The sequence below is a fragment of the Haliotis asinina genome, chromosome 11 (genome assembly GCF_037392515.1).
Source record: "Haliotis asinina isolate JCU_RB_2024 chromosome 11, JCU_Hal_asi_v2, whole genome shotgun sequence".
In the NCBI taxonomy this organism is placed as follows: domain Eukaryota; kingdom Metazoa; phylum Mollusca; class Gastropoda; order Lepetellida; family Haliotidae; genus Haliotis; species Haliotis asinina.
In genome coordinates, this window is record NC_090290.1 from 16,364,164 (window position 1) to 16,377,752 (window position 13,589).

Here is a 13,589-nt window from a genome sequence, read left to right on the forward strand (position 1 = left end):
TCTGACCACCCGATCCCGTTAGTCGCCTCTTACGACAAGCTGAGTCGCCTTTTATGGCAAGCATGGGTTGCTGAAGGCCTATTCTACCCCGGGACCTTCACGGGTCAGTTACTAATTTAAAATTTCAATTATAAAATATATGTCTATTTACAAATCAGCTAACAGATCTAATGCTTTTAAAAATCCTATGATTAAATGAGAACTGGTATTGTTAAAAAGATCCTTCATTGTTCTTGAATTGAAATAAGTGTCCCTTGTGATGGAATACTCAACACAGTCAAGCAAGATATGCTTGACTGTGATTCTTTCATCACAAGGGATACTAAACGGAGGATCCTCACCTTTTAATATATATTCGTGCGTGTATCTTGTGTGGCCAATGCGACATCGTCACATAATGACCTCTTCAAATCTGGACTGACAACCCAAGTAGGTATAACCAACAGTGGGTTTTATCGCATGTAATTTGTTTATACCCACTTGGGTGTCCCACTTCTTCTGCATCAGATCATGGGTATAAGATCTAATGGTGGCTTTATAATCACTGTAAGGAATAAGAAGTGGTGTCACAGATTTGTTGAGTGCTGCTTTAGCAGCAAGGTCAGCCAATGTGTTACCTGAGATTCCTACATGGCTGGGTAACCAACAGAAGACGATATAGATTTATAGTTGCTGTATTTATTTTTTAATTGATGATATTCTTGTTTATACTGTAATTCATTAGTTTCTGATTTTTTAAATCCAGTTAATGTTAGGTCAACTTGTGGCCTAACCAACTGCCAAGGAGGAGAAGAAAGAAGACGGGAAAGAGCTATACTTTCCAGCTCAATGCCGAAAACAGCAATAAATGGCTTAATGCTCAGTCCAAGAGGCGGAACAAGAGACGATTTTTTGTTGTATAAGTCCTCATAAAGGGGATTGAAAACACAGTTATGGGCAGGGTTAGATTCACTAGAGTATAATTTAGTAATGTATTGTAAAGACAATTTTATACGACGTTGTGTAAGAGATGGTACATCGGCCTCAACGTACAGACTGTCAATAGGTGAAGTTCTGAAAGATCCAAGACAAAGTCTTAAACCTTGGTGGTTGCTTTTTCAGGTTGCTTTTACAGGCTCCACCATATACAATGGAGCCATAATCAAGCTTTGAACGGACCAATGATCTGTAGAGGTGAAGGAGGGTAGCTTGGTCCCCTCCCCATTTTGAGTTTGAAACAACTTTTATTAAATCCAGCGCATTCAAGCATTTATTTTTTATATATTTAATATGCGGAAGAAAAGTTAAACGAGAGAACTTGGCCTCCTTGACCACATTGATGGGAGTGCCATCTAGAAACAGTTCTGGGTCCTTATGTGGCTTATATTTTCTACAGAAGTGTATATAATTAGTTTTTGACTGAGAAAATTTAAATCCATTTTCGAGACACCATTTATTTACTTTGTTTAAAGATAACTGTAGTTGTCGTTCAATAGTGTGTATATTTTTACCACGACAAGAAATATTAAAATCATCAACGAAAAGTGATCCATCTATTGAATCATTTAAAACCTTGGACAAACTGTTAATCTTAATACTAAACAGTGTGACAGACAAAATACTGCCTTGTGGGACACCCTGATCCTGATTATAATGGTCAGATAAGGTTGAACCCACTCGGACTTGAAATAGTCTACCGTGTAAGAAATTTGATATAAATTGAGGCAAACGGTCCCTTAATCCAAAATCATGTAAGTTTCTTAAAATACCATATTTCCACGTCGTATCGTATGCTTTTTCCAGATCGAAAAAGATCGACACTGCATGTTGTTTATTAATGATGGCATTTTTAACAAAAGATTCTAAACGTACTAAATGATCAATGGTACTTCTGTTTTTACGGAAACCACATTGCATATCAGTGATTAGATTATTTGTTTCCAAGTACCAAACTAATCGGTTATTGATCATGCGTTCCATGGTTTTGCAAACACAGCTAGTGAGTGAAATTGGTCGATAATTGGAAGGATCGGTATGGTCACGTCCAGGTTTAGGAATTGGAACAATTATAGCATCACGCCATGAAGAAGGAAATTCACCAGATGTCCAAATACTATCAAAAATATTTAAAAGGGTCTCTAAACACGTTTACTTTGCTTGAATGTACGCCTTGCTTTAGCATTTAAAATTTTGAATTTGTCTAAATTGTGGACCATAGGATGGCGACGGAAATAATGTTCCGCTCTCTTCCGTGCTTTCCTAGCCTGTTTGCATTCATCATTAAACCATGTGGAACTGCAGAGGACTTTGGTATACACTCGTCAGAAATATTATTCAATTCATCTGAAAAACACTGTATGGCATCAGGAATATCATTGAAAAGTTCAGGTTTTAGTTTGTCTGCACAGAGTGTTTCATATAAAGGCCAGTTAGCTTTTTTTAAAATTCCATCTTAATGATGGTGTAACATCAGATGGCATCACAGGGTTTAATATTGTTGGGAAATGGTCACTTCCACAGAGATCGTCGTGGACTGACCATTCAAATTCACTTAATAGGTTGGAATCAGTAATAGACAAATCAGGAGCTGAATAAGTACCTGTGCCAGGATGTAAATACGTATTTGATCCGTCATTATATATGCATAAATCATTATTTGAAATAAATTCCTCTAGTAATTTACCTTTGGTGTTTGTATTAATGCCACCCCATAGCGGACTGTGGCCATTTAAATCACCCATGATTATACAGGGTTTAGGTAGTTGATCATAAAGATCTTGCAGATCAGTTAGTTGGACAGCCGATGAAGGCGGAATATATAAAGAGCATAAAGTAAAAGCAACTTGTAATGTAAGTCGGACTGCAACAACTTGAAGATTTGTTTTTAGTGGAACTGAGCTATGGATAATATTGTTCCTCACCAGGATTGATGAGCCACCAGAAGCTCTATCACCCGGAGGAGAAAAAGAGTGGTATGCATTGAAGGGACGGAGCTCAAAATTATCTGTCTGTTTCAGATAAGTTTCTTGGATGCAGAACGCCGACGGTTTAAAATTTTGGTTTAATAAGTGTAGATCATTTAAATTATTCCGGAGTCCTCTACAATTCCACTGAATTATAGCAGAAGACATTATTTCCTTGGTGGATGTACAGGAGATCTACCCCTCACTTTCCTTGTGGGTGACAAGCTATGAGTCCGACCTTGGATGTGGTCGGACACATCCATGGCCTCAAGTGATCCAAACTTATTATATAGATGGACCTGATCATTAGACCCCTTAGGAGGCCTGTTACGTTGATTTTTCTTCGTGATTTCATTGCTCGATCTGGATGTAGTGTTCACATTTGACTTCACATTAGAGTCTGATTTAGATGCCTGTTTCTGAGAAGCAGATGAATCCTTCCCAGAGGATACCTTAGATTGAACAATAGTTTGTACGCTGGAAGTTTCTTTTGAAGAATTCGCCTGTATTTCAGCAGACAGCAATGTTGGAGCTGATGTACTAGCCCACGTGTAATCCGTTTGACAACCGACCGAGCTGCATGAAACGTGCTTTGGTTTAGGGGCCTGAACAGAAGCAGAAACAACAGCAGCATAACTCGGGCCCGACTGTTCTTGTGCCAGAACGATCTGTTTTCCTTCAAAGAACGAAACGTTTTGCTCATGCTTCACCCGTGAAATCTTTGATTGTAACCTCTAGGAAGGACATTCCTTGGATGAAGAGGGGTGGCCACCAGAGCAGTTTAGACATACAGGTGTGTTATCACAAAGGGTCCTATCTTTGCACGCTCCAGCGCATCGTTGACATGCAGCTGGATTGTGGCATGACTTGGATCCGTGCCCATACTTTTGGCAATTATAGCTCCTCAAGGGGTTGGGGATAAAAGTATCAACCCTTAAGTTGCAGTATCCTGCTTTCAGAGATTTTGGAGGCATCGAGAGACAAAATGTAAACAAGTAAGTATTTGTCTTGAAGACATCATTATTCTTTTTGACTGTAAAGCGTTTAACATGAGTAACACCATGTGATTGTAGTTCAGTAACTATGTCAAGTTCACTCATGTCTGAAAGGCAACGTCCAGTATCACGGACGATGCCTTTGCTGGTATTTAATGTCCTGTGAGGGAACACCTCTACAGGAACATTTGCTAGAGACTTTGTTTTGAGCAGAATTTTGGACTGTATTTCTTTCCTGCATTCGATTAGCAGGGAACCAGATCTCAACTTTTTAATGTCTTTCACCTCCCCAACCAAACCTTCAATGCCTTTTGACACAGCAAAGGGATTTAACTTGAGAGGGCCCCCTTCAGGGGCGCACATCACAATGAAACGAGGCCAATTATCAGGGTTACTGGACGTAGTATGCGACTCATCATCTGAAGATAACGAATCATCAGATTCGTGTGATCGTTTTTTAAGTGGGGGTGCCGTGGTAGAAAAATATATGATTCACCCTCCTAGCTCCCCACCCACCATGGAGTGTCAACAAGGACGATGCCTCATGCCTGTGGATCTCCTGCAGACGGCACCAAGGATACTAGGAGGGTATACTCAAGCAGAAAATATCTTGAAAAGATATATCCCACCAGATTGGCCCATGAGCCACCGCCTTCTGGGCATAAGACTCTAGGCAAAGTTCACAACATCAGATTACAAAATCAATAAACATTTTAGATGAGCAATTAAGCCAAGACCGACAGTAAAACAAGTTCAAATCAAATTTGTGCAATGACATATATAGAAAAGCCATGCACAGGGCTTGGCATGACCAGCCGATTGGTCGAACCGGGCCCATTCGACCACCCGTCTAGGCGAAGTCAGGGCCAAAGTGGTGTATTGAGCAACAGGAACACGGCTCCTATTGCCCTCAACCACCAGGATCCCTTCCTCCGCCGACACAGGGCCGCAACCCACGGCAAACGGGTTGGTGGACCAAATATCCCCCCCCGGGTCCACTACGGGGGTGTCGGCGAGCTCTTAGCGTTACCCAGCACCCACCACGAGGAGGTGGCTCGCCACGGGTGCCACATTGTTTGAAGAATGGGGGCTATGACTTTCACAAATGGTCCCATACTCAAGCATATTTTTAAAATGTTGCCTAACTTCCTCAAACAGAGCCGGAGGTATTCTACTGTATGATTCCTTGAAAAGGCACATCATCCATAAGATTGATCTCATGTTTAACTGTGGTATTATGACCCAAGTCCAGAGAATGCTGGGACATAATATCTGTACACCGACTAAGCATATTCTCCACTTGACCTCTTTAATCACAAGACAAGGGACTATCTGCTAAATTAATAGTAACAGGCTTCTCTTTCGTATCACCGACTGAATAAGAATCACTATCATGTTCCAAATCCAAAGGCAATTCTTGCAAACTACATAGTTTTGCTTTGCGATGAAGTATAATGGTTCAAGCAGATAAATTGCAAAACTTTACAGACAATAGCAGTCGTATGCTCACCATCAACTTCTACAACTTTAGGACAAACTCCTAATCCTTTTGGGCTATTCTCTAATTGTTCCGTCACAGCACAGTGTTTACCTGGACTAGTATGCACTGCACCCTTCAGAGTGGTAACCATCACAGGTGGTAGAGTGATATGATGCTCACTGGTCGCCTTTACAGTACTTAAACTAGCAGAGTTTAAGTAATCAAACACTATCTGCCAAGACTCTGACACACTCTGTGGTTCCTTACAACAGAACAATCTAAAAGTGTTTGTACCAAGAATCATTGGAACCTGTGAGCTAAACTCTGCATCCTTGACTACCAACACTGGTATCATGTAAGTTGTGTTATTCAACGGAACACCTACAGTGAGCTCAATGTAGCCAATGTACAGAAGTACATAACCAGTGGTACCGCTAACCTCCAACTGAAACTCTTCTATAGGGGTCACTTAAGTTTTTATTGTAAAAAGACTCCGAAAGAGTAGTAACTTGAGATCCAGTATCTAGTAACACATTACATTCGCTGCCATTGACATCAACAACAGTTTGCACACTATGACCTACCATTCTAGAGTATAAGTCATTGGAGCTATCACCTTCATCGACAACTGTTTGCTCCTTAACAGAAGTCTTTAATGGTTTTAATCCGCATGACCAGAATCACCAATAATCCCTCTACCGCGACCTCTTCATTTACCACGACCATGTCCACGAGGATTACCTAACTAATGACTGACCAACCTTACTTTCAATAGCAGCTAACCTCTGCACGATCTCACTGATACCTTTTTCAAGCTTGGGTAAGTTGATTCAATTTGGTTGAAGGCTTTCTGATTTTTCTCCAAGGTATCGATTTTCTTGATAATATCCTTTAAGTGTTGAGAAACATCTGAATCAACAACTTGAGAAGTAGTATGGGCCTTCTTGTACCTGCCGTCCTTGACCTTAACAGATCCCGCCAGTTCCTGCTCTGACCCTCTCAACTCTGATTAAGGAATCGGAGTCTGAACAACTGTCAAACTTATGTCTTGTTGCATCTTTCAGTCTATCATTCCTCATACCACTCCAAACTCTGTTTTCAAGATACTCTCTAGAGCATCCTCTTGTATAAAGTCACCTTTAGAAAGATTCACCTTCCTTCTGGCAATCAGTGAAAAAATTCTGGAGTAATGAATCAGCTGAACTGACCACACCATAAATGCTATCAAGCTTACTCGCGATATCATTCATTGATGTCTGGAACTGGTAGGCTGAACTTGATATCCTGAAGTTTCTATGTACTTAATCATCTTCTGAATATCCTCCTCACTAACTCCAGCTTTGCTACCTTTAGTTTCCTAATCCTCTTCAGTTCCGCCAGTGGCCATTGCTGTAAGGGTCACCGATAATAGACAAATACAAGTGCTGCAAATCCAGGATACATCAGTCAGTGAACATCAAACTTCCACCAATGAAGACAAGAATCACATCTTGTTTCCCCAAGCTGCCAGCTCTGTAAACAAAAAGTCTCGTGCATTAACAACATGTATCAATTTGTGTTAATAATTCAAAATGTGCAATGCAGTTGTTAAGACAGTTAGCAACTTGCCAGTTATCACACTCGCCTCAAGCTTTCATTCTCAAAAATTGAAACTAGGTTGATGAATTAACGATACATCTCAAAACCTATTCACTATGCAAATAGTGTAAAAATATTTATCTATTTGGAACATGAAATCAGTATTGTCACAATCAAAAACTACTTCACATAACTTCAAATAAGCAGTCTATAGTGAACAGCTGAAAAAACCCCAGAACAGTCACTACTCTGATCCAACTTTGAAAACAAGATCATGTGCTTCGCGTTTCACGTGTGGATGGCAGTTTGTGATATATATTCACGAAACGTCATCCACACGCGAAACGTGAAGCAGTGAGTGAGTGAGTGAGTGAGTTTAGTTTTACGTCGCACTTAGCAATATTCCAGCTATATGGCGACGGTCTGTAAATAATCGAGTCTGGACCAGACAATCCAGTGATCAACAACATGAGCATCGATCTGCGCAATGGGGAACCGATGACATGTGTCAACCAAGTCAGCTAGTCTGACCACCCGATCCCGTTAGTCGCCTCTTACGACAAGCATAGTCACCTTTTATGGCAAGCATGGGTTGCTGAAGGCCTATTCTACCCCGGGACCTTCACGGGTAGAAACGTGAAGCAACCCATCGATAATGAATCATAAGTTTGACACAATAACGCAAGTGAAAGTCATTCCAACATGTCAAAATAAATGTCTGTTCACAACAGAAGATATATACATCGCGAGCGCGAAACGCGGGTGTGCACACTCACGTGCAGTACTGTTAATGGTACTACTGCCGGAAACGTATCATGATGTTATTGGGCCCTTACAATACCTGGTCACCAGAACACCACAAGGAATACAATCCATCGATGAAAAATGATGCCCATGGCGAGTGGTTAAAGTTGTCACGATACTGTGACATGATACTGATGAGGCAATCTGCAACAAATCTGATGAGGTAATCTACAACATACAACTGATGAGGTAATCAACAACAAAACCTGAGACAAATAACCTACTCTCTTTTGGGTTTATAGTTAGCCATAAGGGCTTTGTTGGCCGGAGAAGCAGGAGCACACTGAGCTTAAGTCTATACTAACCTAGGAGAGAAGACAGTGTACAAATACCCGTAGTAATCAACAGCTTTCAGCCTTTGACCATAAAGTAAACACTTTCAATACCGTCTACCTGGTCCACTAGTCCTGGAAATAAAAACCTTAGTCTTATCAATATTTAGAGAGTGTATTTTCTGTAATTTACTCTTCTATTGAGGAAACATCATTCGCAAACATTAGAGCATATAGAGTCACCTCTCACGACAAGCAAGGGGACACCGTCACAAGAACCCTTTTCATTGAGACATGGATTTGATGCATAAATTATTTCATGGAGTTGACGAAGTTGATATTCGTGATGTCATGAGTGAAATGCCGGAATGAAAGCTGATGCTCTCACAGTTCGTGATATGTTTGCGCGTTCAACGGTCATATCTTTAAACAAAACTTACAAATGCGTCTAATCTACACTGCTGACTGTCTGAATCTTGAGATTACTTGAAGACATTAGAATGCAGAAATGACTAAAATTATCTAATGTGATGAGGGATAACGGATGAACAGCAATGGTCCTCTTGTGTGCCGGCTGTAGTCTGCTTTCAGTGAGTAGTTGCCACCTATAGTCTCATTTGGAGGACTTGAGTGTTTAGCAGAGTTCGAATTCTGAGCTCATTAGTTATATTTGTGTCTGGACATAAAAATTGTTATCATTCAGCTCATTCTAAATTCAAGTGTGGGTAGACACTTTATCTATCCAGGTCACAAGTGTAGGGTTAACAACACCAACACCAACACCGTCACTGATGTTCTTAGCAGTTCCAGAACATACACAACCATCAAGTTCAGTTCAGAACGTATTTATGTATATTTATTTGTTTTCAGTTACCATTTTCCTATTTTCTGAAAATGTACAAAATGTGAATGTATGACTTTTATCAGGAAGAGAAAATGTACCAAAAAGGTTGAACCGATGAAATAATAAAAACCTAGTTGAAGCTACAGTGTGTACTTTCATAGGCAGAAACAGACTCTGAGTTCTTCCCCTATTACTGAAGGGATTATCATGCAACAGTGCATTTTTATCTAGAAGAAAAGCGTCCGGCGAAGCGGGAACACCCAGATTATCACGTAAACCTGGCAAGCAGGACGAGCATATATCAAGTCTGACAGATAACAGATTTGCCTGAAAGGTTAAGGCAGAATTAGCTTACAACTTGAAAAATGAAAATCAATGTATCAACACTAAGACGGATTTTAGCATTCTAAATTGCTGTTTAGTCCTATTTTATAACGGTACAAATGTTAACATAAGTTTGTGGAAAATATGAAGTGTTTTAGAACTATGATCAGGCATCAGGTGGTAGTAACTTTCATGCTTCGTTTGAAAAGTGATAATCTTATTCAATGTTCCTTTAATGGCGTATTGATCGTGTTCCTTTATGTTTTGCCTCACTCACTCATTAAAAACAGGCGATTGCAAAGAATAACATTTTATTCATTGAAAGCTGTGAACGAGGTGTGTTTGCATACTTACACATGTGATAATCAACACACGTTTCACTAAATAAAAGTGTAATGTTAGATACAGACAGATGCTGTGATCTGTGATCAGCTAACACACCAAACAGAACTAGTGGGAATGGTAATGGAATGGTAATGGAATGGTAATGGAATGGTAATGGAATGGAAAATCCCAATACACAATGTAAAAGAAACTAATGTAAACTCCCTATATGCCGTGTGGCTATACGTTAAACGGAATATTAATCAGAATTGGTATGATATGATGATACGATATAGGATATTTATACAGCGCATATATCCACGCACTAGTGCATGCTCAAGGCGCTGGTATTTTCCCTCGATCATTGAATGCCAATCTGAACAGCACATCGTATTTCAATCTGAACTCCCTGGGGAGTATACAACTCTTGCAGCCACTTGCCGCGCCGAGTTTATTGGGGCTCTCTCATCCTAACTAGGTACCTATTCACAGCTGGGTGGACTGGGACACATAGTCACAGTACGTTGTCCACGTTCACTGCACATTGCTGTACCCGCAAATAGGTGTATGCACGTATTCATGTGGCCACCATATGGTCATATAACAACGAAATTGTGGGTTCTTTACAGGGTTGTTTACTGTACACTGGGGGTTGTGACAACACTTAAAGAGTCTGCACACAATGTTGACTCCAAAGTTTTTACACCCACTCACAGGTGGGCTCGATCCCTACACCTTAACCTCGCTGGATCACTAGCCTGGCACCTTAGCCAGCTCACCCACCGCGCCCCCCATTCACTTCCTACACAGAATCCTCGAATGGCAAGACAAACTTACTCTACAGTGCTTATGTCATCTCCACTGTACTTTCGTGTAATATGACGTAAACGTAATAAACAAGGCAATGTGCACTCACTCACCAGTAATTCTGTAGGTCGAATCCCTATTAGAGCTTGAATGAGTGATTTACCAAAAATATGGTATATTAAAAGCAAAATTGTCACGACTATAACCATTCATACATTTAAAGATATTGATAGTTAAAGTGTGTAACAGAGACATCGGGCTGAGATTTGCATTAGTTGTTCAGCGTCATATGGCCATAGATTTTGTTAGATGATGTTTCAAGCGCCGTGTCATTTTACATAGCGTAATTCCGCTTCGAGTCTAAAAAAATAACCCCGGATTCAACGAGGCATCAAATGTCTCGTGTTAGCCTGTTCATTCCATCCCATTATTTCTGCTGGACTACTCCACATCTTTTGGTGGTTGTGGACGGTCATGAATGCGTCGTCCAAGGATACCGCAGCCACGTCTGATGCGTATCATGTCATGTTCTCCTGTTAAAGGAACTCAGTAACAATTAATGTGTGCTCTAGCGTTGTGAACTTAACACAAAACTACGTCCCCGTCGGTGCGCAAATGGCTTCTAGGGTGTGTTCTTGGATGCTGTCACGGCAGCATCTTCCAGCCCCACGTCCTTGAATAGGATGTAAAGGAGTTCTACCAGCAACTGTGGTCCCACCCAACACCATAACAGCGTCAGACTCAAACCAGTCGTCCTGTCTAACGTTAAATGTATGGTAGGGCTGATTCTGTCAGCGCCTGTCACGTGAACCCATGTAGTTCAGAGTTTGAACGGATCGTCAGCAGCCCATGCTGGTCAAGGTAGGTAACTAATGGGATCGGGTGGTCAGACACGATGGCTGGCTGACATGTTTTCATATTCCAGTTGTGTATATCGATGCTGATGATGTTGATCTTGGATAGAATGTTTACAGACTGGAATATTGCAGACTGCGGCGTTGAACAGTAAACCAGTTCGTTGTTTTTTGTATACTCGCGAGCGTGTATGTCTGTGTATGTGAATCTATTTGTCTCTGTATGTTTGCTGTTTGTATATCTGGCTATGTATAACTACCTTCCAATCCATCCATCCATCCATCCATCCATCCATCCATCCATCCATCCATCCACCCACCCCTCCATCCATCCATCCATCCATCCATGTATCTATCATCCATCCTTAACTCTGTTTCTGAAAGAAACATTTCATAACATTGCTAATCTGTTCTTTGAATATCAGAATGTCGAAAGTCAATGGCTTTATGTAGAAGCCTACAGATATCAGAAACGTAATATAGCAGATATATTCCCACTGTGTAGTGTATTTACTATTAGGTGCTTGCTTCCATTTGTCCTTGGCAAATCACACATCAACGCTCCTTAAAATATAACTGTTGGCGTCCATTGATTAGCCTACATCTTTGTTATCTTAGAACTTGTGTTGTTCTTGCGTGTGTAGGTGTATGCTCTCTGTCTCTTACCATCCATTCACCTAATGAGTTGTGTTCCTCACAGTTAAGAAGTTGACAAGCTTTACAACTACCTCCATTATAACCAATATCACTTTGAATAACAAAACGTCGTAGGGCAGCGGCTTCTCTTTGCGTCATTCTACTCATGGCTTTATTCCGTTTTCCTTACTCTCTCAGCTGTACTTGCTTGTACAGATCCATAGTGGCATGGTAACAGGCTGACGAGCATCCATCCATGAAACCAATCCCTGACGATAACAATGTCTTTGCTTTAATTAAAATCTGTTCCAATCATTTAATGTGTAAGTCGTATTCCCCTTGCTATCATAACGAACATAACGTTTTATAACGTTAAGGCAGTCAGTCACTGCATGCATTTAATTGATGCTGCGTTAAGGGACTCCTATGAACTTTCCTTCGGACATGGAGGTGACAACATCCAGCGTGATTCTGTTCCAATTTATTGTCGTCTTCTGTAACGGTATGAACCCCGCCTTTGTCGTGAATCTGGACGGTTCCTACGACAAGATTCTCCTTGGACATAATTATGATGTGTTGAAAGTTAAAACATTGGAACATTGTCATAGAATTTGTCTGTACTCGCCGAAATGTTTGTCTGTAAATTGGAACATGAAGACAAAGTATTGTCAACTGAACTCAGAAGTCGTCGGCACTGGAACGCCTCTGATGATGTCAAAGGGAGACCTGTACATCCCTGCTCTGAGTTCCAACATCAAGGTGAGGTATGCTTGTCAGATGGGGTTTTGGAGTCATGGCGATCAGTTTTCCAGGCATCATTTGTCACACACGTAGTTGTAAGACACAGAGTATGATAAACGGGGCTTGTAATTAGCAGGAAGATGCCCTGACCCATAAGTTATTTTGATAATCAAGCGTTATATATCTGAAATGGGCTCGTCTAACGCCCATTAAAAGTATAAGCGAGGGTACAGGGTAAGGGTGACACTCAGTGATACAGATGATTACAGAACGTGTGGGATAGGAAGTGAGCCAGTATTGCATCAACATTCCATGAATGTTGTATGGTGCACTCTTGATATAGGCATTTTCAACTCACTTGGTGCACGGATACTGACGAATAAAGTACGTAGGCGCTGTTAATAAGTGGGCATTATGTCGAATATTGGGAGCCCTGAACCAACTAAGATTGGCGGAGACACTCCAGATGGCATCATTGCGGATAAGGGACACAATACACGTATATATGGGACGAAAAACAAAAAGAGATCATTCGAGCCCACAGACAATAATAATACGGTATGTTGAACTTTATTGAAGATCTTGTTACATACGGTCATGTGGGAGAGGTAATGCCCAAGCCTGGATGTAAATTGAATAATCTCAAATCATGCTATGGTTTGTTGAAAAACAACTCTCTCTATCCCCATCAGTTATGGGACGTGCCTTAATGTAGAGGGCTTCTTGTAGAGGGATGTTGGTAATAAGTCGACGACGTCATAACTGATCATGTTACCTGTGAGGCTGGCGTCTTTCTGCTGGTAGACGAAGGACGAGGAGTCGCTAATGTAGGACTTACCCTCTTTTCCCAAAGAGGTGGGAGAGGAACTGGGCAGTGTTGTAGGAGACTGATCCTCTGCACCATGGTCGGCTATGACGTCGTCGCCCACTGTACCAACATCCCCCTACAAGAAGCCCTTGACATCCTTCGGACCAAGCTCCACACCAG